The sequence below is a fragment of the Engystomops pustulosus genome, chromosome 2 (assembly GCF_040894005.1).
Source record: "Engystomops pustulosus chromosome 2, aEngPut4.maternal, whole genome shotgun sequence".
Lineage (NCBI taxonomy): Eukaryota > Metazoa > Chordata > Amphibia > Anura > Leptodactylidae > Engystomops > Engystomops pustulosus.
The window spans coordinates 31,109,367-31,130,690 of record NC_092412.1 but is presented as its reverse complement, the minus strand read 5'-3'; the positions used below and the strand labels follow the sequence as shown (position 1 = coordinate 31,130,690).

The 21,324-nt window shown below is 41.5% G+C and overlaps 1 protein-coding gene across 2 annotated transcripts in view; it reads right to left on the bottom strand.

Moving 5' to 3' along the window:
• The window catches only part of CNTN5 (contactin 5), an 860,183-nt gene extending 840,390 nt beyond the window's left edge, over positions 1–19,793 (bottom strand). Inside the window, exon 1 of one of the 2 annotated variants that reach the window (XM_072134178.1) lies at positions 19,229–19,793. The gene's annotated coding sequence lies outside the window, so the exon portion shown is untranslated. The remainder of the gene's footprint in view (positions 1–19,228) is intronic. The other variant, XM_072134179.1, reaches the window with a different exon arrangement.
• Positions 19,794–21,324: the final 1,531 nt, after the last annotated feature.

Sequence of the window (21,324 nt, the reverse complement as noted above, 5' to 3'; positions counted from 1 at the left end):
CTGCATTTTGGGGCATTTACCAGAAAATTGGCTCAGAAGTCTTGGAATAATTGCAATTACTCTCGAGACGCCATTAATTGCTATTACATTCCCCTTCATGCCATCTTCATACCAAGTGGGCATGGAGGGGAGATGAAGGGGGCATAGCCAGCAGCAGCAAGGGGGACATACCCTGTGCGTTCCTGCACTGCTGCGCTTGTGCGCTACCTAGACCCACCTTGAAAGTTTCCATGATTTTTGTGCAGCTATCCAGTCCTAAGCCTCTCAATGTATCCTGCAGTGCCAAAGGGGCGGGGCTTCTATCATAAACCGGCACATGATAAATCTTTCCCATTGTGTACGCTGGCTTAGTGGTATCGTACCGTTCATTCAAATGGGACTTATGAGTATTTGTATTTCAGGGACATGGTGAGTATTTGTTTGATTTTCATTTTTATGTGCTATCTTAATTTTTTTTTTTTTCCAAATATTAGAAAACCTCTTTATTAATAGGTTGGACTTGATAGACCTGCATTACCTACTATGATAAGTTTTGGTGGTTTTTATAACTGTAAAAAATAACTATTTCAGTTTGCAAATTATCCACTGGTGCTCACACAATAGCCTGATATTTGCTTTGCTTGACTTTTGGCTTTACTGTATAGAATGGGACAATATCAGCAGAGTCATCTCATAATCACAAGACGGTAACGATTGATGAAACTTCCCTTGTTCTGTACTGAATTTTATTTTAGGGCAGATTTTGTATTTTTGAAGCTACTGGAGAGGGTTGTTCTGACTACTGGGACCCCCCCCCCCCCAGGAAGAATGGGGGGGGGGGGAGGTGTTCTGCTTTTGCCTCAAATAACTTATTTGAGTGAAGTGGGAGCGTGTATACTGAAGGCACGCTCCCTTCTCTTCCAGGATTTTTTCTACAGGGTGTGTAAAGGTTATTGGAGTCCATGTACATTGCACTCTAGTAACATGAGGCACTTGTGAGCCCTAATTCTTGTCATTGCTGGGGTGCTAGACACTGGTCCCCAATCGTGTGGAGTAGGACAACCAAACATTATTATGTAATTTCTTGCATTATTATGTTCCAATAGTATCTTTCAATAGGCTTAGCCTTAAACAAAGGAGATGGCAATTAGCCTGCCAAGAGATTTTGTTTATTTGGCGCCCCCTATGGCTGAATCTCTAAGAAAACGCTGCCTGCCTGTATATAGACAGTATTACTCTGCACATTCAGCCTGACAGTTTTCATTATAGATTTCTTTCCATACTGCAATCAATGACAATAATATGACATGTACGAGGTTTATTCTCTGTGAATACAATGTATCATTTCACGTCTGTAAACAATAAACACAAAGACGACAGAATACAAATACATCGGCAATAAAGCAAAGACTGGAAAATAAGCCCCGACGGCTCAGCTATGCACAAAAGGATTATACATAATATATATAGGATCTTATATATGGCTCAGCCAAGGGGTGTGGATATAGTATGGATTACACTTCACAACAGAATATCACATTGTAAAAATACAGAAGGAGCTTTGGATGACACAAACTATGCAGAATAAAGCTAAACCCAAATCTAACATCCCGTATCATGCACCACAGATTTATGCACAGGAGTTTCAAGCTATGGACTCTCTTCTGAAGGCTCATTTACATAGACCGCTTAGACAGGAGTATGGAGCACCTATAGGGGCCAGGCACATGGAGCACCTATAGGGACCAGGCACATGGAGGACCTATAGGTAACATGAACATGGAGTACCTATGTGTTCTTTGCACATGAAGTACTTATAGGTACCTTGCACATGAAGTACTTAAAGGGACCTTGCACATGGAGTATCTATAGGTAATATGAACAAAATGTACCTATAGGGACCAGACACATGGATAAACTATAGGGACCAGGCACATAAAGAACCTATAGGGGCCAGGCACATGGAGTACCTATTGGAGTAACTATAGGGGCCAGGCACATGGAGTACCTATTGGAGTAACTATAGGGACCAGGCACATGGAGTACCTATTAGAGTACCTATAGGGACCAGGCACATGGAGTACCTATTAGAGTACCTATAGGGACCAGGCACATGGAGTACCTATTAGAGTACCTATAGGGACCAGGCACATGGAGTACCTTTAGGGACCCGGCACACAAAGTACCTATTAGAGTATCTATTGGTACCATACACATGGAGTACCTATTGGAGTACCTATAGGGACCAGCCCAGGCACATGGAGTACCTATTAGAGTACCTATAGGGACCAGCCCAGGCACATGGAGTACCTATTAGAGTACCTATATGGACCAGACACATGGAGTACCTATATGGATCAAGCATATGGAGAACTGATAGGTACAAGACACCTATAGGGACCAGACAAATGGAGTATCTATAAGCACCAGGTATATGGAATAACTATGAGGTAAGTTGCTGTGTTATTTGGCCAATATATAGGGTATTATACTGTATGATCATTTATAATTATATTCACTTCCTACAGCTCTATAGGAACAAAACCTAACTCTGCACTGCATAGCCAAACCTGCGATAATCTGACTGATCCCTTAAACACTAGGCACAGGAACCAACCCATAGGCACACAGGCTGGGTAAGGTTTCACATGCAGTATCTATAGGCACCAGGCACATGGATTCCCTATTGTCACAAGGCATATGAAGTAACTATAGGTAGGAGGTACATGAAGTACCTATAGTTGCACGGCATGTGTAGTACCTATAGTCACAAGGCACATAGTTGCATGGCACATGGAGTACCCATAGGGACCAGACATGTGCAGTACCTATAGGAAGCAGGCACTTGGAGCAACTATAGGGGTCAGGCATATAGAGTACTAATTGACAGATTTACTAACATTTTCCTGTAGTGAATGCTTTGCATCTCCATTTATAGCTTTGCTGTGCAGAATGTGACATCTCATAATCATTAGATACTGGGGGAAATAGCTTGACCTCATTTCGGTCAGTCAGTTTTGTCAGTTTTGGTGCGTAGGGTCTGAAATAGGTTGTGCTTACTATACCCAATGCCACGCCCCTCTTCTGCAAAGCCACGCCCCTCTTCTGCAAAGCCACACCCCTCTTCTGCAAAGCCACACCCCTCTTCTGCAAAGCCACGCCTCTTTTCATGCATTTCGACTGACATTAAATCAGATTATGCCACAATTCTGCCACATTTTTCTTAGTTACCCTGAACTTTTTGACATTCTCTCTTTCGACTGCTCAACTTTAAATCTAAATGTGAAAAGAATGGAAATGACTGAGTAAAATATTCTGTTCCCAATGTCGATTTTTAGAGATACCACTTGAGTTTTCCGTCACCTGGCAGAACACTGGAAGCGCATTTTCCTATTTGGAAACATTGAAGCGACTCTAAAAAACATTTAACAATCTCAATTTTCGATGTCAGCGCTAATGCATTGTTTAACATTCAGGAGACGGAGCAACTTACAACATACTATATCCAAGTCATTATGTTCCAACTTTTATATTATCCGAAAGCTCGGGGGTCTCGGGGGTCACATACACTTAATAAACAATTATCTTTCTGGTCAGATTAACACTGATACTTCTCCGAAACAAGAGCGACGGGAAATGTCCCATTAATATTAAACAGTTACTCCAGACCCAGGGGTCAATGATACGTTATGTCTCTATGTGTAAACCTGGTTCCTCTGAGAAACTACAACTCCCAGCATGCACCGATATGTTTCTAATTACATATATAAGGTCCTTTAGCACCATTTCTAGATGTGCAAATCTAAAACTCCTGGCAAAGTTGGCCTTAACGGGCATCTACCACCAGGTTCAATGACAGTATGCAAATGAGCCTAAGGGGCTCCAGGTTACATAGGCGTTACTGGAGCCCCTCAGGCTCATTTGCATAAGCCCTTCATCCTGAAAGTAGATGTCCTTTAGGGCAGGCAAACAAAATGAAGCTGCCATGAGGGTGGGACAAAGTTTGACCAATGTGGACCCATCAATAGGTAGGTAGGGGTCTGACCATAGGCACTCCGACTAGTCACTCTAAATCATGGAGCATCATTCACCCAACTATGCGCAGTCCTGTCATTCTACTAGTTGTAGCAGATGTAATACCAGAACCAGCCACTGCCAAAAGTGTGGAGTTGTACCCAGGGGGATATTTAGTATTTTTGTGGCCTCAAACAAAGCTATGTTGGGGTGGCTGCTCTTCAAATGTCCATAGCTCTCGGCTCTTATGTAGCTTTGAGGATTTAAGTGTTGCCACTCCCCATCTTGAAATGTTATTTGACCAATATATAGAGAATTATTCTATAGAACTATAGTTCCGATGTAAATTTTACTCCCTACAGCTCACCAGGGATAATAATAATTCCTTTATTTATATAGCGCATACAGATTGCACAGCGTTGCACAGAACTTGCCAAATCGGTCCCTGTCCCCAATGGGGCTCACAATCTAATCAACCTACCAGTATGTTTTGGATTGTGGGAGGAAACCGGAGGACCCGGAGGAAACCCACGCAAACACGGAGAGAACATGTTCGCAGATGTTGACCCTGGGACTTGAACACAGGTCCCCAGCGCTGCAAGGCTGTAATGCTAACCACTAAGCCACCGTATAACACTTAACTGTGCGCTCCATAGCCAAATCTGATGACAGATCCCTTTACCACTTGGCAAGGGAAAGGGCGATGGGTGGACCTTCCAATCAAATGAAGGTGATGCACTGCCTTAAAGGAAGTCTGTCTCCCAGGGTCAGGCAAGTATGATTCCTCTCACCTCATTTTCACATGAGATGAGTCATGTTTAGTTGTTGCAGGAATAGTGTCACTTAAATATGACTCTTCTCACCTCATTGTCACATGAGATGAGTCAAGTTTGGTGGTTGCAAGCTTAGTGTCAGTTCAGAAACCTCTACCTTCTGTTCTATGGCAGCTAGAAACATGATTTAGTGTCATATTAAAGATAAGCATCTCAACTTTAAAATAACATCAGACTTATGGCCTTAGATTTCAGATTGGAAATGCAGATAGCTAAAGAGATACAGATACCTGCAGAGAAAGATCTAGTTTCCTCTTATTTCCTAACAGCCTGGATGTCCAGTTCTGTAGATCAGAGAACCATAAGCCTGATGAGGTCTAAAAGATGAGATTCTTATCTTTAATATGGCATTAAAAGTTTTTTTCTAGGTACTTTAGAACCAAAGAGAGAGGTGTCTGAAGTGACACTATTCCCGCAACAACTAAACATGACTCATCTTATGTGAAAATGAGGTGAAAAGAGTCATATTTGTCTGACTTCGGGGGAATTTTTTTTTTAGGTGAATTGGCGAAATTTCACATAAAAGAGGAAATTCTAGAAAAGACATTTCATGCCCCACCTGAGGGGGCTGTTAGTTTAGTGGGGGAAAGGCTGGTGATAGGTTCCCTTTAAGCTACGTGCCACGACTCAGCAGCTGAATCAGGTAATGAAAGCCAAGAATAAAAACATTATCATCCATTGACAGAAACAGAAATAATCGCAGATAGGCGCCAGCAGTTTCTTGCATAGCTCCTGGCATATCTCCACGTCTGATGGATGCATTGATACGCGCCAAACTAATTACCCTACTATTATTCATAGCCCATTACATAGTACAGCACTAGAAATATCTCCCCGCCAATAATCAGCCAGGATCTTGCCGCAACAACCGTCTTGGCACCGTAAATCCATATCATTGAGAATCCGAAATATACTAATCTACTTTCATTGTATTCACTTGCACAAGAACATTTTACCATCTTTTCCAAAAATTTTAATGGTTTCTATGGTGTCAGATTTACAATTGATTAGAATTTTTTTTTTGTTTCTTAGATATAGCACCTAATCTTTTTTTTCACCAATGTGCAACATTTTTTATATGAGGGGATGGCCACTAATAAAAAGCCTTATGAGGGTAAGTAAAAGACCCCATACAGTACTGGTAAAGATTTTTTTTTCATGGGAGCTGTGGGTCATGTGACACTCTTGCAGCAGGACTCAGGACTTCCTGTGACATCCAGTGTCCTGCTGCCTTCTGGTAGATGAAGGAGGCCATACAGTCATTACTGTATTCACACCCCCTCCATGATAACCATTCCCAAATCTGTTTTTGGAGGGAATGAGGGTGTCCTTGGCACGGCATCCAACCACTGATATGGGAGTGGTTATCACAAAGGTGTCATGCATACATTAAGGACTGCACAACCTCCTTCATCTGCTGGAAGCCAGCAGGACACATGACGTGACAGGAAGTCCCAAAGTCCTGCCGCCAACAAGTCACATGACACCTTCTTCCTGCAGGCAACAGAGCAACTCTACTGGGTTCAGTACAATATGGCTGACCATATGAAGGTCTTGTACATACCCTGGTAATGTTTCTTTTTAAGTGTACAATGACTTTTAGAAAGCCAACAAAAAACCAAAAAATCTTTTTTAATTTGCAACTTTTTCCATTGTTTTGTGCAAGTTTTTTTTACACTTACACTTTTAATAAATAAGACCAGCCAAAAACTTGTAGGCTTTGACATATAATAAAATAAAGAGATATAACTCGTCATAACCAGACTTTACTTTGACCATGAAAGGGAGGTCTGGATTATAGGTTAACCCCCCTAAATTAATTAATGGAATGCCATATGTAAATTTTAAAGGGGTTGGCCATTTTACCTCATGTTCATTGTAATGTGTGTGTAAGTGTTTGGGGTAGGATATTAGGTAATTTACCAATATACGTGTATTAATAGTTCTGCTTTCTTGGTATGTAAAGTTGATGGAGGGTCATGTGATCACTATTTGACCATATTTGGGCAAACACTTGGGATTTTATATCGCCCTCAAAAGGAGAGACATGGCGGGGGATGGGAAATACTTGGGCTGCAAGTCTCCGCTGTAGTTATCGAGGGTTATTTATCATATTTACCCCTTCTCTGAGCTTTTTTGTGCCAAAATTTTGTCTTTGTTAAATAAAGTTTTAGCACCTTATTAAGGCATATAGGCGCAAATCAATGTTAAATAAAGCGCAAACATCTGGAAGCAGAAGAAATACAAAGACAAATTAGGCGCAAACCAGGATCACCTCTACATGGCAAACTCCGGCGAACTGCTGGAAAGAGGCGCAAATTCCCAAAAAGTCACTAAAATACAACCAAAAAAGGCGCATCAGACTAAGATAAATGACCACCATCATATTTTATGTAAGGAACGTGGCATTAAAGATCACTAAAATCAATGTCAGGTCGATGTGGGGGTGGATCGGCACATGGCCTCCACACCTAGACGAGGAATCCACCGGTCTCGGTAGCTGCAGAGGACACATAATTGGCCAACGATAGATGCCCCCCCCCATTGAGTTTCCTTTCACTTGCTCCGGTCTTTGGACTTGTGATTTGCCGCATAGATTAAGGAGCTCAATATTCTACTTTTACCAAAGTTTCTTCTCTAGAGGTGGAACCGGATTACAAATCTTCATATAAGATGTAGAAGGAGACTTGTCCGCTCCCTCCGGCGTGCAGCTAATACTACGTAATGAGGCACATTGTGCGGCGGACTACAGATAATGAACTGGACCATTTTTCTACATTCGCCAAAGGTTTTTTGGACACAGTCATCCATGATATGCAGTTGCACAAGCCTGACCGCCCTGGTAATGGATTACAAGCTTCCTCTGCTGCTCTTCCTATCTGCCAGGAAAGTTTCAGCTTGTAGTCGTGATGTGAAGATTTGGCCTTTGCCACGTCTTAAAAGGAACAGGTTTGTTCTGTATTCACCTGCTTGTAGGGTGACCTCGAAAATGCGGCGTATGGAGCTCGGAAACATGATGTCTGCAGAATTGTGACAATGACATGGGTTGACATCAGATTGTCCTTATTTTCTATGTGGAGAACACAGACACTCTTGAACATGTACGGAATGTACGGGATAAGGACCCTTGTACTGTGAATCTAATAAGATCTAGGACATGAGGCTACAGACGGAGAACATTACATATAGGTGACAGAACGCCTCAATGACTTCATATATTCTGGATGATCTACACAAGGAGATTATTATTCATTATAGCATAAGGCTTGGCTGCTGCGGAACCTCACTATAAAGCATAAAGCTGGGGTCCTGGGTTCAAGTCCCATCCAGGTCAATATCTGCAAAGAGTTTGTATGTTTTCTCCGTGTTTCAATGCAGTGTTGGACTGGCCCACCAGAGTACCAGAGGATCCTCCGGTGGGCCCAGGCTCTAACCATGTACTGGACCCCAGAGATACAGCAGAAGACAACCCAATTTGGAGGAAGATTCTAGAGTCTGTTTTCTAGAAGTTGATGGAGGGTGGGCCTCTGGTAGGCCCAAGGAACCCCAGTCAGACACTGTTTTTATGGGTTTCCTCCGGGTCCTCCGGTTTCCTCCCACACTCCAAAACATACTGGTGGGTTGATATCCAAAAAAGAAAGGATGGGCGGCACTCACCATTACTGTGAAAACCGATTTCATTATTTTGGGTGCATAGTACAGGGAGGAGCGGGACCTGGCGACGAGCCGTTTCGCGCCTACTGGCGCATCATCAAGCCAATGAGCTTGGTACTGGTGGGTTGATTAGGTTGTGAGCCCCAGGGACTGATTCGGCAAGCTCTGTGCAGTGCAGCATAATCTGTATATAAGGAATTATTATAAGTATATGGACGCTGCATGGGAAAAGTGAGTGTTGCACATTACTCAGATAATTGGAATCTCAGCCCCTTACATGGCTCCTATTACATACATTTTTAAAAAATCTACCTAAATGGAAAGGATTTTCTCAAAACTTCTCAATCCAGCAGGGGAAAAGCAGTATTTGCAACAATATTTGAAAAATTAAACCTCACTTCATTTTTTAGTGATGGGTCTTCCAAACCCTATGGGACGAAAAGTGGTGTCACCCCATTTATTGATCACATAATGGCTCTGCTAATCACTAATAATCACAGCAGCGATATTACATCTGTATATTTAAGCACCGTTTGCTTGGGGACCTGTTACAAAATCCTACAATTCTGGGACAGGAGATCCAGGGGCGTAACTACATGGGTGGCAGCCATAGCAGCTGCTACGGGGCCCACAGTGTGAGGAGGACCCAGCTTCTGGATGTGTATATGCTGGATGTGTGTATATGCTGTATGTATATAAGTATATAAATGTGTGTATATATAAGTGTATAAATATGTGTGAAAGGGGACCCCATTTTGTAGTCTGCTATGGGGCCTTGTCTCACCTAGTTATGCCCCTGAGGAGGTCCTTTAGAAGGTACATTTTTGCTCATGTTTATAAGGCTGTTTGCTCCCTGGCAATTATCAAATTTTTGGAATATCCCTTTAAGTAGTCAGTTCTGTCTATATAATAATTCCACCCCGGAGCCCAAGTGAGGTTATAAAGTCTTTTTGACCCATACCAGGTCACTGGTACTATAAATGACCAGATCGGGGCCGCACATGTATTGGGACACAAGAGACTATCAGTGTAGTATCCCTTTAATTTTTCCATATGATTGAATAGGCTTCTCTCCATGATCCGAGCACCTGCATGCTATCCGTCCAATGAATTATATTGCCATCTATTAGGGGGGACTTTGGATCATCCCGTCTTAAGTAGCAGATAATCTGGAGCAGATGAAGTTGATGGAAGAAAATAAAAAGTCTGGATTGCTTACTCTACCCGCCGCTGTCTATCAATTCAAGGATCAATAGCCAACATGGCAGGACTCATCTGATATTTCATTACAGACCAATCCTCTTCTCTCCTCTCATTATACTTTCATGGTTGGGCTTATTGATTGAGAAAAGCTGAAATACTAGAAGGTGCGGCTCGTCCTCTGCATCTCCTTCTCTAACTTCTATTTAGTTCATTTCCCCTCTAAATATTTGCTGTTTCCCTATAAAACCAAGAATAGTCTGTGACCACAAGCTGCGGTGGGTTGTAGGGTATCTCTTGAGTTTGATGATACTTTGGTTTTGTTGTGTTCTGTATCATATATAAAACCGTCTGCATCTCACAAGGTCATATAGATCATTCACAATGGGGGTCATTTACTAAGGGCCCGATTCGCGTTTTCCCGACGTGTTACCCGAATATTTCCGATTTGCGCCGATTGTACCTGAATTGCCCCGGGATTGTGGGGCACGCGATCGGATTGTGGCGCATCGGCGCCGGAATGCGCGCGACGGAAATCGGGGGGCGTGGCCGAACGAAAACCCGACGTATTCGGAAAAACCGCCGCATTTAAAAACCGAAAAAGTGTCGCTTGGGGAGCGCTTACCTTCACCTGGTCCGAGGTGGTGCATTCCGGAGCGATGAGATGACTTTCAGCGCAGCAGTGCCACCTGGTGGACGGCGGAAGAACTACATTCATAAATCCCGGCCGGACCCTAATCCAGAGCAGAGAACGCGCCGCTGGATCGCGACTGGACCGGGTAAGTAAATGTGCCCCAATGTCTTCCTCATCATCTGACCCATGTATGGACCTCTTGGTCTCAGGTATTTTAAGGTCCCAAAAAAAGAAGTTGGGTTTGTGAGACACATGCACCTTGACCTCCACTTTACCCCAGGTCTCCATTCTTGGAAGTGCTAGCATGAGGAGCATTTTCTAGATTTTTCATAAAGAGGGTTTTCACCTGTACATTTCCAGCACATCTAATTTTTTGCCAATTCAACATTTATGGGTTTAGCTCGGATACCATCCAAGTCAATATCTGCAAAGAGTTTGTATGTTCTCTCCGTGTTTCTATGCAGTGTTGGACTGGCCCACCAGAGTACCCCAGTCCGACACTGTTTCTATGGGTTTCCTCCGGGTCCTCCGGTTTTCTCCCGCACTCCAAAACATACTGGTAGGTTGATTAGATTGTGAGCCCCATTGGGGACAGGGACTGATTTGGCAAGTTCTGTGCAGCGTTGCGTAATGTTGTAATTGGCGGCTGCAGGGGCCTACTGGGCCCCATCCAACAGCAGCAGGATTCCCAGTCCCACTTTACTGTAATTACATTGCGGCTTCGCAGTCTTATTAGACAGCGGCCTGGAAATGTGGCGCACAGCTGCCGCTATCCACACGGTAGGGATTATCCGTGTCATTTCCCAGCCCGGGAGCTGCCGGCCTCTTCCACAAGATAGCCGCCTGGATTGTCGCTTTACTGAGCAATATATTTCGTGACGGCAAATCCATGAGTTATTTACGGAGCCACTGGATTCATTTTACAAACCTGTAAAATTATAAGCGGCCATCGATGATACATTGTGACAGGCGGCCGCATTAACCCCCTCTGTCCCGTCACGATTCATTCATTGGTTTTTAGATTAAACAATACGTTTTCTTGAAAGGGAATCTGTCAGCAGGTTTGGCCATGCGGATAGTGTTAGGTATTGGCCCTCGGAGAGATGTAGGGTTATATCTTTGTGTGTATTGTTATTAGCCAAAAGAATGTAAAAATTAAAGGGGAGAGAAGCTAAAATCCTGGAAAATAAATGAATTTTTCACAGGGCTAATAGCTGATAAAATATGTCATGGGGCGCTGGGGCTGTGGAGCGGTTGGATGCAGAGAGCTAAGAGCACAGCAGTGTGAGGACACGCCCACAGTGCACTTAGAGAAGCTACAATCCTCGAAAATGAATGAATTTATCACAGGGTCAGTATCTAATATGCTCCAATGGAGCACAAGGGCTGTGGAGAAGTTTGATGCAAAGAGCACAGCAGTGTGAGGACATGCCTCCATACCACTTAAAGAAGATACAGAGAGCTAAGAGCACAGCAGTGTGAGGACACCCCCACAGTGCATTTACAGAAGCTACAATCCTGCTACAATCCTGGAAAATAAATGCATTTATCACAGTGTCAGTATCTAACATCATGTCCAATGGAGCTCCGGGGCTGTGGAGCAGTTTGATACAGAGAGCTAAGAGCACAGCAGTGTGAGGACACTCCCACAGTGCATTTACAGAAGCCCTGCTACAATCCTGGAAAATGAATGAATTTTTCACAGGGTCAATATCTAATATCATGTCCAATGGAGTACTGGGGCTGTGGAGCAGTTTGATGCAAAGAGCACAGCAGTGTGAGGACATGTCTCCATTGGACTTAAAAAAGCTATAATCCTGGGAAAATAAATGCCTTTTTCATAGGGTGAACACATCTAACACGGTGTGCAATGGCGCACTGGAAATGTGGAGCAGTTTGATACAGAGAGCTAAGAGCACAGCAGTGTGAGGGCACACCCATTTGGAGAAGCTAAAATCCTGAAAAATAAATGCATTTTTCACAGGGACACCATGTGCAATGGTGCATGGTCAAAACTAGTAACAGATTTCCCTCCGTTTGAGGTATGTATAATTTCTATGTATTTGGACGAATGACTAAAGTGGCATGGACAAACCCTTTAAGATATTATACAGGGAATATCAACCTTCTTATAGGTCAGACCTTATACATTATGATCCTATGACATCAGTGTGATCCAGACAGGTAGACACTGGATCTCTAAGGGTAGGGAAGTCTGATCTGTGACAGTCCAGCCCCCGTCCCCGCACTGCCTCAGCTCTGCTACATCCTCCTGGTTATCCCTCATGTTGAGAGACATCCAGCACTTGTTAGTCAATATCCTTTCTTCTTCCCGGCCTATTTCCTCGGTCTCATACGGTCTACTTCATTGTTAGTTCACATTTTCTTCACACTCGCTTTTTAAGGGAGTAAATCTTCCAGTGACCTAATAAGAGAAGGATCTCGCAGTGAAGTTGGAGACGTTATTCTTTGTGGATTTACTGAACAATTCTCTATAGATAATACAGAACATTCCGGGTCTGAAGAAGAACTGAAGATGTGGATTCTGCATCTTGTATATCCATACATGGAGATCATTCCGGATTACAAGTCCCTCCCATCGGTCTTTCCCCCGTCGTGGTGCGGGACCCCAGTGACCCCATGATCATGTTGTATTGTTTTACTTAACCTTCTCCATAATCATTCCTAAGACTTAGTGCCTTACGTTATTGAGGTCCTTGGTTCTGAACCCCTCAGGGACAACATCTGCATGAAGCTTCTATGTTCTTCTATCTGACACAGTATTGAACCATCTCAATGTTTTTATGCATTCCTAATACTTTGTAGTTAATAAGGACCTGTGAGGGAGATTTGGGACACTAAACCACCCACAGGTCCTTATGTATCTATAAACACCGATTCATAAGGACCTGTGGGTGGTTTAGTGTCCCAAATCGAGTTTGAGGTCTCTCTGTGGACTTACAACAGCAACATCTCTATGAAGCTCATACGTTCTTCCAGGTTTCCATCTCATATTTTGGACATTGCCTCCACATTCATTCCTAAGACTTAGGGGTTTACACTGTTGCTTTCGTAATTGAGGTCCTTGGTTCCGAACCCATCAGGGGCAACATCTGTATGGAGCTTAGTAGTTAATGAGAACCTGCCGGGGCGATTTGGGACACTAAACCACCCACAAGTCGTTATGGATTGGTGGTTTAGTGTCTAAGTCCTTAAGTATCGGTGGTTTAGTGTCCCAAATCGAGTTTGAGGTCTCTCTGTGGACTTACAACAGCAACATCTCAATGAAGCTCATACGTTCTTCCTGGGTTCCATCTCATATTTTTGTCATTGCCTCCACATTCATTCCCAAGACTTAGTGGTTAACGCATGATTGAGGTCCTTGGTTCCCAACCCATCAGGGGCAACATCTGTATGAAGTTTATATCTTCTTCTAAGGGGTTCTCCAGGCACTTCCATACTACAAAAATGTATCTATAGGCTTGGAAAGTATATTATGATCCCCTATAGACATGGGACTGGTGCGATGTGTTGTGGAATGTCTACTGTATGTGCTACTGGTCCATGCAAACTTATATCAGGATCCCAGTTAGGATTCACTAAGTCTAAGTCTACAGAAAACGCCCCTTCTAGTCACAAATACCCCAGAGACATATCTGTGGTGGTTACACACCTGCTATAACGCGGAGACACCCCCCACCTGGCATCTCAGGGGTCATATACTTCATAACGTGGTGTCCATGGTGGACCACCATGCACCATATTGATCCCTGTACATACAGTACCCTATACACCGAGGTCCAGCCAGCAAAGGTCACAGTGAAGCCTCCTCTACACAGCAGAGCTGAGCTTGATTTTTCATGAGAGCAATGGCCACGCCCATTTGTCTATTTAGGTTACAGAGGAACACATAAGCGTCAGAAAAGATGTGTCAGAATTGTTATTTTAAGGAATATCGATTAAAATAGATGCGCCAGGAGAGCTGAGAGGTCTCTCTTATAGTGGTGTGTAGAATAGAACACCACAGGCGTTTTTTTTTATATAAACAGCGCCACACCAGCTCAGTGGTCGTTTCTGGTACTGCAGCTTGGCTCTATTGAGAACAAAGGAGGTGCAGCTTGAGCTGCCATAGCAGACACATCCTGAGGACAGCGATGGAGCTGTTTATAGCAGAGAGGAGCATGTACTGGGGCGGCATGCAATACCACAGTCAGCCTCAGAACAAAAGTGGCGCTGTGTTTGGAAAAAAATATAAATTGCTCATAGGAGAGACCTCTAACCAGTGATATGGATAGTTATACAATGGGGTGAGACTTTAGTGTATCATATAAGTGTAGGCGGTGATTATTGTGGATTTTGCACTTCCGTAGGATCCTAAAAAATGGCACATTTTAGTGTCTAGATTAAGCGCCTTTAATCTAGCGAGTTAATATTCCTAGCAGCATCATTAACGAGGCTTAGATTTTATAGACGCCCAACATATGCGTCACTACAACTCCTTCCATCTGCAAGGTTTTTTTGATTTTTTTTTTCTTAAATCACAATTAGTGGTATTTTCGCCATTATTTTTTTCTAAATACACAATTTTTCCCAATAATAACGGAATTTACAACAGATGGAGACACATGCACTCAGATTCCGGATACGTCCTATATGTTCTGAGTGTGACTTATACATCCGTACCAGAGAATGACAGTCTGCGGAGTCCATTACAAAGATGTAGCAGAGCTGAGTGTGTCATCTACCAATACCTGCTGTATTTATCATGGGCTTTGATTATAAAAAAAAAAAAAATCATGGATAATTCGACACTGCTACATAACAAACTCGTCGCTGCTACATATGTAATACCAAGCCACTGCAATTAATTTAGATACTAGGGAAGGGAGATAGTAAGTAAAGCAAATACAATCCTCATCTCATTGCCCAATTATTCCATGGAATTTTTTTTTTTTTCATTGGAAAACTTGAGTGGTAGGAAAAGAAGAAGAAGCTTTATCCTCCCTCTAGTGGCTAATAGCGGTATTACATGCTTCAATAAATAATTTTACCTAATTGGATGGGGGTCGTAGTGACTGAGAGGGGTAGATCTGGATAGTTCAAGGTTGATAATTTTTATAGTACTCGAGACGCAAAAGCTAAAAAATGTTACTTATTGAAAGAAAAAAATAGGAATGTAGCAGAGCTGACATTGTTCTTTGGTAGAATTGTGATTTGGGGGGGTGTTGAGATTTCTTTATGATGACTCAGAGCTCCATAATCAGTGAAAAACTACAACTCCCAGCATGCCCTGGCAGCATAAGTCCATCAGGGCATGCTGGGAGTTGTAGTTTTGTAACACCTTGGAGTGACATAGTTGATACCACTACTTTATGAGTTACATTTCAGTCCTTTATTGTCTCCTATTCATGGATTTTCTATATTTTCTATGAAATCCTCACGAAAAAAAATGGCGCCGGATATGAAATTAATCACTTCTGATCCCGTTAAAATTAGAAGCTTCCAATGTAATTGGAAAACTTTATTTCTCTATTAAATTTCACTACAAGTTTTGACTTTTGCTTGAGTGAAGCCCCCAGAGACTCACAAAACGCAATCCTTTTATTACTAAACAACATGAATGAGCGACTATTACAAAAGTCATTTACATTTTATGGCCACGCAGCAGAAAAATGACCATGTAACCCGCTGAGGAGGATTCCTCCAGTCCCAACCCGGATATCATTCATCTGGGGTCTTCTATAAAGTAATCCAGGACCTTATGTGCTAGAGCTAGAGGGGGTAGATAGGACATATACTTCAAGGGGCTGTCCAGCATTCGTGGCAAAGGACAGTTCTGCCTCCTGATACAGCGCCACCCATGTCTTTAGGTTGTCTCTGTTATTGCAATCTTATTCTTCTTGGTTATCTCATAATTTATTTGCATGGTAATCTCATAAATGATAGATAGATAGATAGATAGATAGATAGATAGATAGATAGATAGATAGATAGATAGATAGATAGATAGATAGATACATAGATATATATGAGATAGATATGAGATAGATAGATAGATAGATAGATAGATAGATAGATAGATAGATATGAGATAGATATGAGATAGATAGATAGATAGATAGATATGAGATAGATAGATAGATAGATAGATAGGAGATAGATAGATAGATAGATAGATAGATAGATAGATAGATAGATAGATAGATAGATATGAGATAGATAGATAGATAGATAGATAGATAGATAGATATGAGATAGATAGATATGAGATATATAGATATGAGATAGATAGATAGATAGATAGATATGAGATATATAGATAAATAGTTAGATAGACAGATAGACAGATAGATGTGAGATAGATAAATGGATAGATATGAGAGAGATAGATAGATAGGAGATAGATAGATAGATAGATAGATAGGAGATAGATAGATAGATAGATAGACAGACATAGATAGATAGATAGATAGATAGATAGATAGATAGATAGATAGAAAGATAGATGATAGATAGATAGATAGATAGATAGATAGATAGATAGATAGATAGATAGATACATAGATAGATAGATAGATAGATAGATAGATAGATAGATAGATATGAGATAGATAGATAGATAGATAGATAGATATGATATAGATAGATAGATAGATAGATAGATAGATAGATAGATAGATATAGATAGAAAGATAGATAGATGATAGATAGATAGATAGATAGATAGATAGATAGATAGATAGATAGATATGAGATAGATAGATAGATAGATAGATAGATAGATAGATAGATGGTAGATAGATAGATAGATAGATAGATAGGAGATAGATAGATAGATAGATAGATAGATAGATAGATATGATATAGATAGATAGATAGGAGATAGATAGATAGATAGATAGATAGATAGATAAGAGAGCATGAGAAAGGCTCCCCGTGAGCTGAAATGTTGCACATGGAATAATGACACCCCACCTGGTTTGAAACTATCTTGGAGTGCTGCCTATTCCTGAAGTATATATTAAATAAATATTTTAAGTGCAATGCCTGACACAGCCTTCAGAGAAGAGTGTCAGTATTTCTGGACGTATAAGCAGATCCTTCTATGAGGAAACTTGGTATTAGTCATTTCATCACAAATTATCCACACAACATCTCCTCCAACCTGCCCACTGACACCGCCAACTTATGATCTTAGATCTTCTTCAAAACGTCCTCAAAATTGGTTGATCTCTAAGGGAACACAGGTGCGCATCAGAATTTGGGTTTCTTTGGCAGGACATGGACAATCCCATTGCGAGGTTGGTCTTGGGACCATATTTTGGAATGTTTATGTGATTATCAGATACATTGTAACATGTTTTGTAGGAGGAGGATCATTTGGAACCCAACTTTGGAGATTTGTGTCCCTAATTACCCTCCATTGAGGGGAGAAGACCACATGTACAATGGACAGAGGAAACTTTTCCACAGACTTGGAAATAGTATATAATAGATATGTATTAAATATAGAAGAATATAGAAAAATAGATACATAGATAAATGATAGATATTTTGATAGATAGATTGATAGATACACAAATGATTGATTGATAGATAGATAGATAGATAGATAGATAGATAGATATGAGATAGATAGATAGATAGATAGATAGATAGATATGAGATAGATAGATAGATAGATAGATAGATAGATATGAGATAGATAGATAGATAGATAGATAGAAGATGGATAGATATGAGATAGATAGATAGATAGATAGATAGATATGAGATAGATAGATGGATATGAGATAGGTAGATAGATAGAAGATGGATAGATATGAGATAGATAGATAGATAGATAGATAGATAGATAGATAGATAGATAGATGGGAGATAGATAGATAGATAGATAGATAGATAGATAGATATGAGATAGATATATAGATATGAGATAGATAGATAGATAGATAGATAGATAGATATGAGATAGATAGATAGATAGGAGATAGATAGATAGATAGATACACAAATGATTGATTGATACATGCATAAACAAATGGTAGATAGATAGATAGATAGATAGATAGATAGATAGATAGATAGATATGGATAAATAGTTTATATATAGATATTTATAGATAGACATACATTCAGATCAGTCATAAAAATGAGAAATAGTACTAGGAGCAGATGTGCCTTATCCAAGTGCCTTACAGGTATCTGTCACATTCGTATTCTTTAAGTATCTACTATGATGGAATGTTCCACACAACAGAACATACTATAGGTAAGAGGCAGAATGAAAGTGACAGTATTGGATGGAAAGTACAGATGTAGCAGAGCTGAACGTGTAATGGACTTGCCTCTGGACATCAGTGACACCTGCAGAGGTACAGGCAACTCCACTGATATCCGCATGAGTGGAGCCAAATGACAAATCCGCCTCTGCTGCATCTGTATGTATACAAGTCGTTCCTAGACTAATGACTTATGTTATGATTCTTGGTTATAGTAAACCACATTCACGGCGTAATTTAAAGCGACAGCGCAGGAAGCACATCCAAAGCATTGACTATCCCCATCACGAATTCCAAATAGTAACCGTGCCTTTAACTCTAGTAAACCAATCCACTCGTTCCATTACTAGCAGCAAAACTTTGCCATAACCACCAGCCATAAAGTGAGGCTCTACAGCAAAAACCTCCACATTGTCACAGTAGGCTCCTATGATTGGGATTTAGGGGAGGCAGCCCTTGCTGAACGCTATGACACCTGTTATACCAACCTGGTGGTATCAGTCCCTACTACAACCAATAACTTACTCATATAGTAAGTCATAGCCCCCATATTCAGCATAGGTGCAGGAGCCCAAATCCATTCCCCAGCTCCTAGCACAGCATGCAGAAGCCTCATCCATCACATCCCTTACCTGGCCTGCCATAGGATTCCTGTCTGTCACTGCTCGTCTCCTTGTAGCATCCACTATTAGGTAAAGTCACTACTCTCCTGTGTGATCTCCAGCCAGAGGGAAGGAGTTTTCTAGGATTGTCCTAAGGGAACTGTCCAAGCATTCCACTATGTCTAATGTAGGTCCAGGTATCCAAGCCCGAGCGTCCTGTGCCCACGCCACGCACTCTCTTCCTGGGTGCTGGAGACTAGGTGATGCACCTTTGCTGGCTGGTGCTTTGTGTATAACAATTCTTCATCCAATGCTTTCCCTTTTCTGTGCGGCTGGGCGCCTCTCACTGGCTGTGTCCTTCTTGTGAGCTGTGTGTCTCTCTCCTCCCTCCTCCCCTACCTCATTCTTTCCTTTTTTTTTCTATTCCCTTCTTACACTCCCTCAATCCGCTCGCTCTCGCTCTCTCTGCTTTTCCTCATTACTTTTCTCACTGGTTGGAAGTGAAATTCTCCCTTTCTTCATACCTCCCTCTCCTGGTATGTTGGTGTTTTTCCCATCTCTTTCGCTCAGTCATCCTCTACGCTACCTGTTTTTCCTGACTCACAGCACATCACAATGTTTCCTGGTGGGAATGACAGCTTCTATCTAACCCGGGAGATGGAGAATTACTGGATTAATTGCAGGCGTTAGGATTCTATTTATAAATAGTGAAATAGATAAATATAGAATGTAACGATATTGTAACAAGAGCCGCAACGTTTGTATCAATCGCCTGTAATAATCGCCTGTAATAACCATCAAGAGATGAAGAATTACTGGATTAATAGAATGCGGGTGGATTCTATTTATAAATATTATCCATAGAATGTAACAATATTGTATCAATTGCTGCAACAATCGACTGCGATAACCATCTTCTACATAACTTGGGGCCGAAGAAATACTGGATTAATAGAAGGCGGGAGGATTCTATTTATAAATATTGGAAATAGAATGTAACAATATTGTAACAAGAGCCGCAACGTTTGTATCAATCGCCTGCAACAATCAAAGAGCTGAAGAAATACTGGATTAATAGAAGGCGGGAAGGTTCTATTTATAAATATTATCCATAGAATGTAACAATATTGTATCAATAGCCGCAACAATCGACTGCGATAACCGTCTTCTACATAACTGGGGGCCGAAGAATTACTGGATTAATAGAAGGCGGGAGGATTCTATTTATAAATATTGGAAATAGAATGTAACAATATTGTAACAAGAGCCGCAACGTTTGTATCAATCGCCTGCAACAATCAAAGAGCTGAAGAAATACTGGATTAATAGAAGGCGGGAAGGTTCTATTTATAAATATTATCAATAGAATGTAACAACATTGTATCAATAGCCGCAACATTTGTGTCAATCGACTGCGATAACCGTCTTCTACGTAACTCGGGAGCTGAAGAATTAATGGATTAATAGAAGGCGGGAGGATTCTATTTATAAATATTAGTCAAAAATAACAATATTCGCATATTGTATCTTATGTGCCGGGATAATTTTATCACATTGTTACGACTCCTGCACGTGATCGCCACCTATTTCCATCCACGCCGTCATACAACCCCCTCTTACTACATAACCGCCGCTGCCTAATGATATAGCGTCTGTATCCATTATAATTGGCGTTGCATTTACTACTGGGACGGAGTCTTTTTTTTCTGTATTTTTGCACATCATGCTTCATTATTTTTTCATTAATCTGTATCCAATCACTGCCGTATAAGCTGCTAGTCACCGGCGAGGTAGCCCCCCCTAGGCGTGAAACTGCTCAGTGCTCAGTGAATCAAATGTACAGCCGTTCTGGTGACGTGACATTTAGTGGCTGGTCATATGTGCACAAATGAGGAGGCCAGCGGGTAACGGAGAGAGAGCCAGACAGACATCAATGCTTTCCATCCACAGCTCTGCACTGGGAGCCTCGGAGTCTGGGAGAGACTGGGAGAGTCCATGACAAGTATTAAGGGGGGAGCTGAGACAGATCTCTCAGAGGTGTAATCAGCTGTCAAAGCAGCAAACTATCTGGCACGTTACATATTAAGGTCGACAATCTCTACATTCAGAATTTGACTGGAGAATTG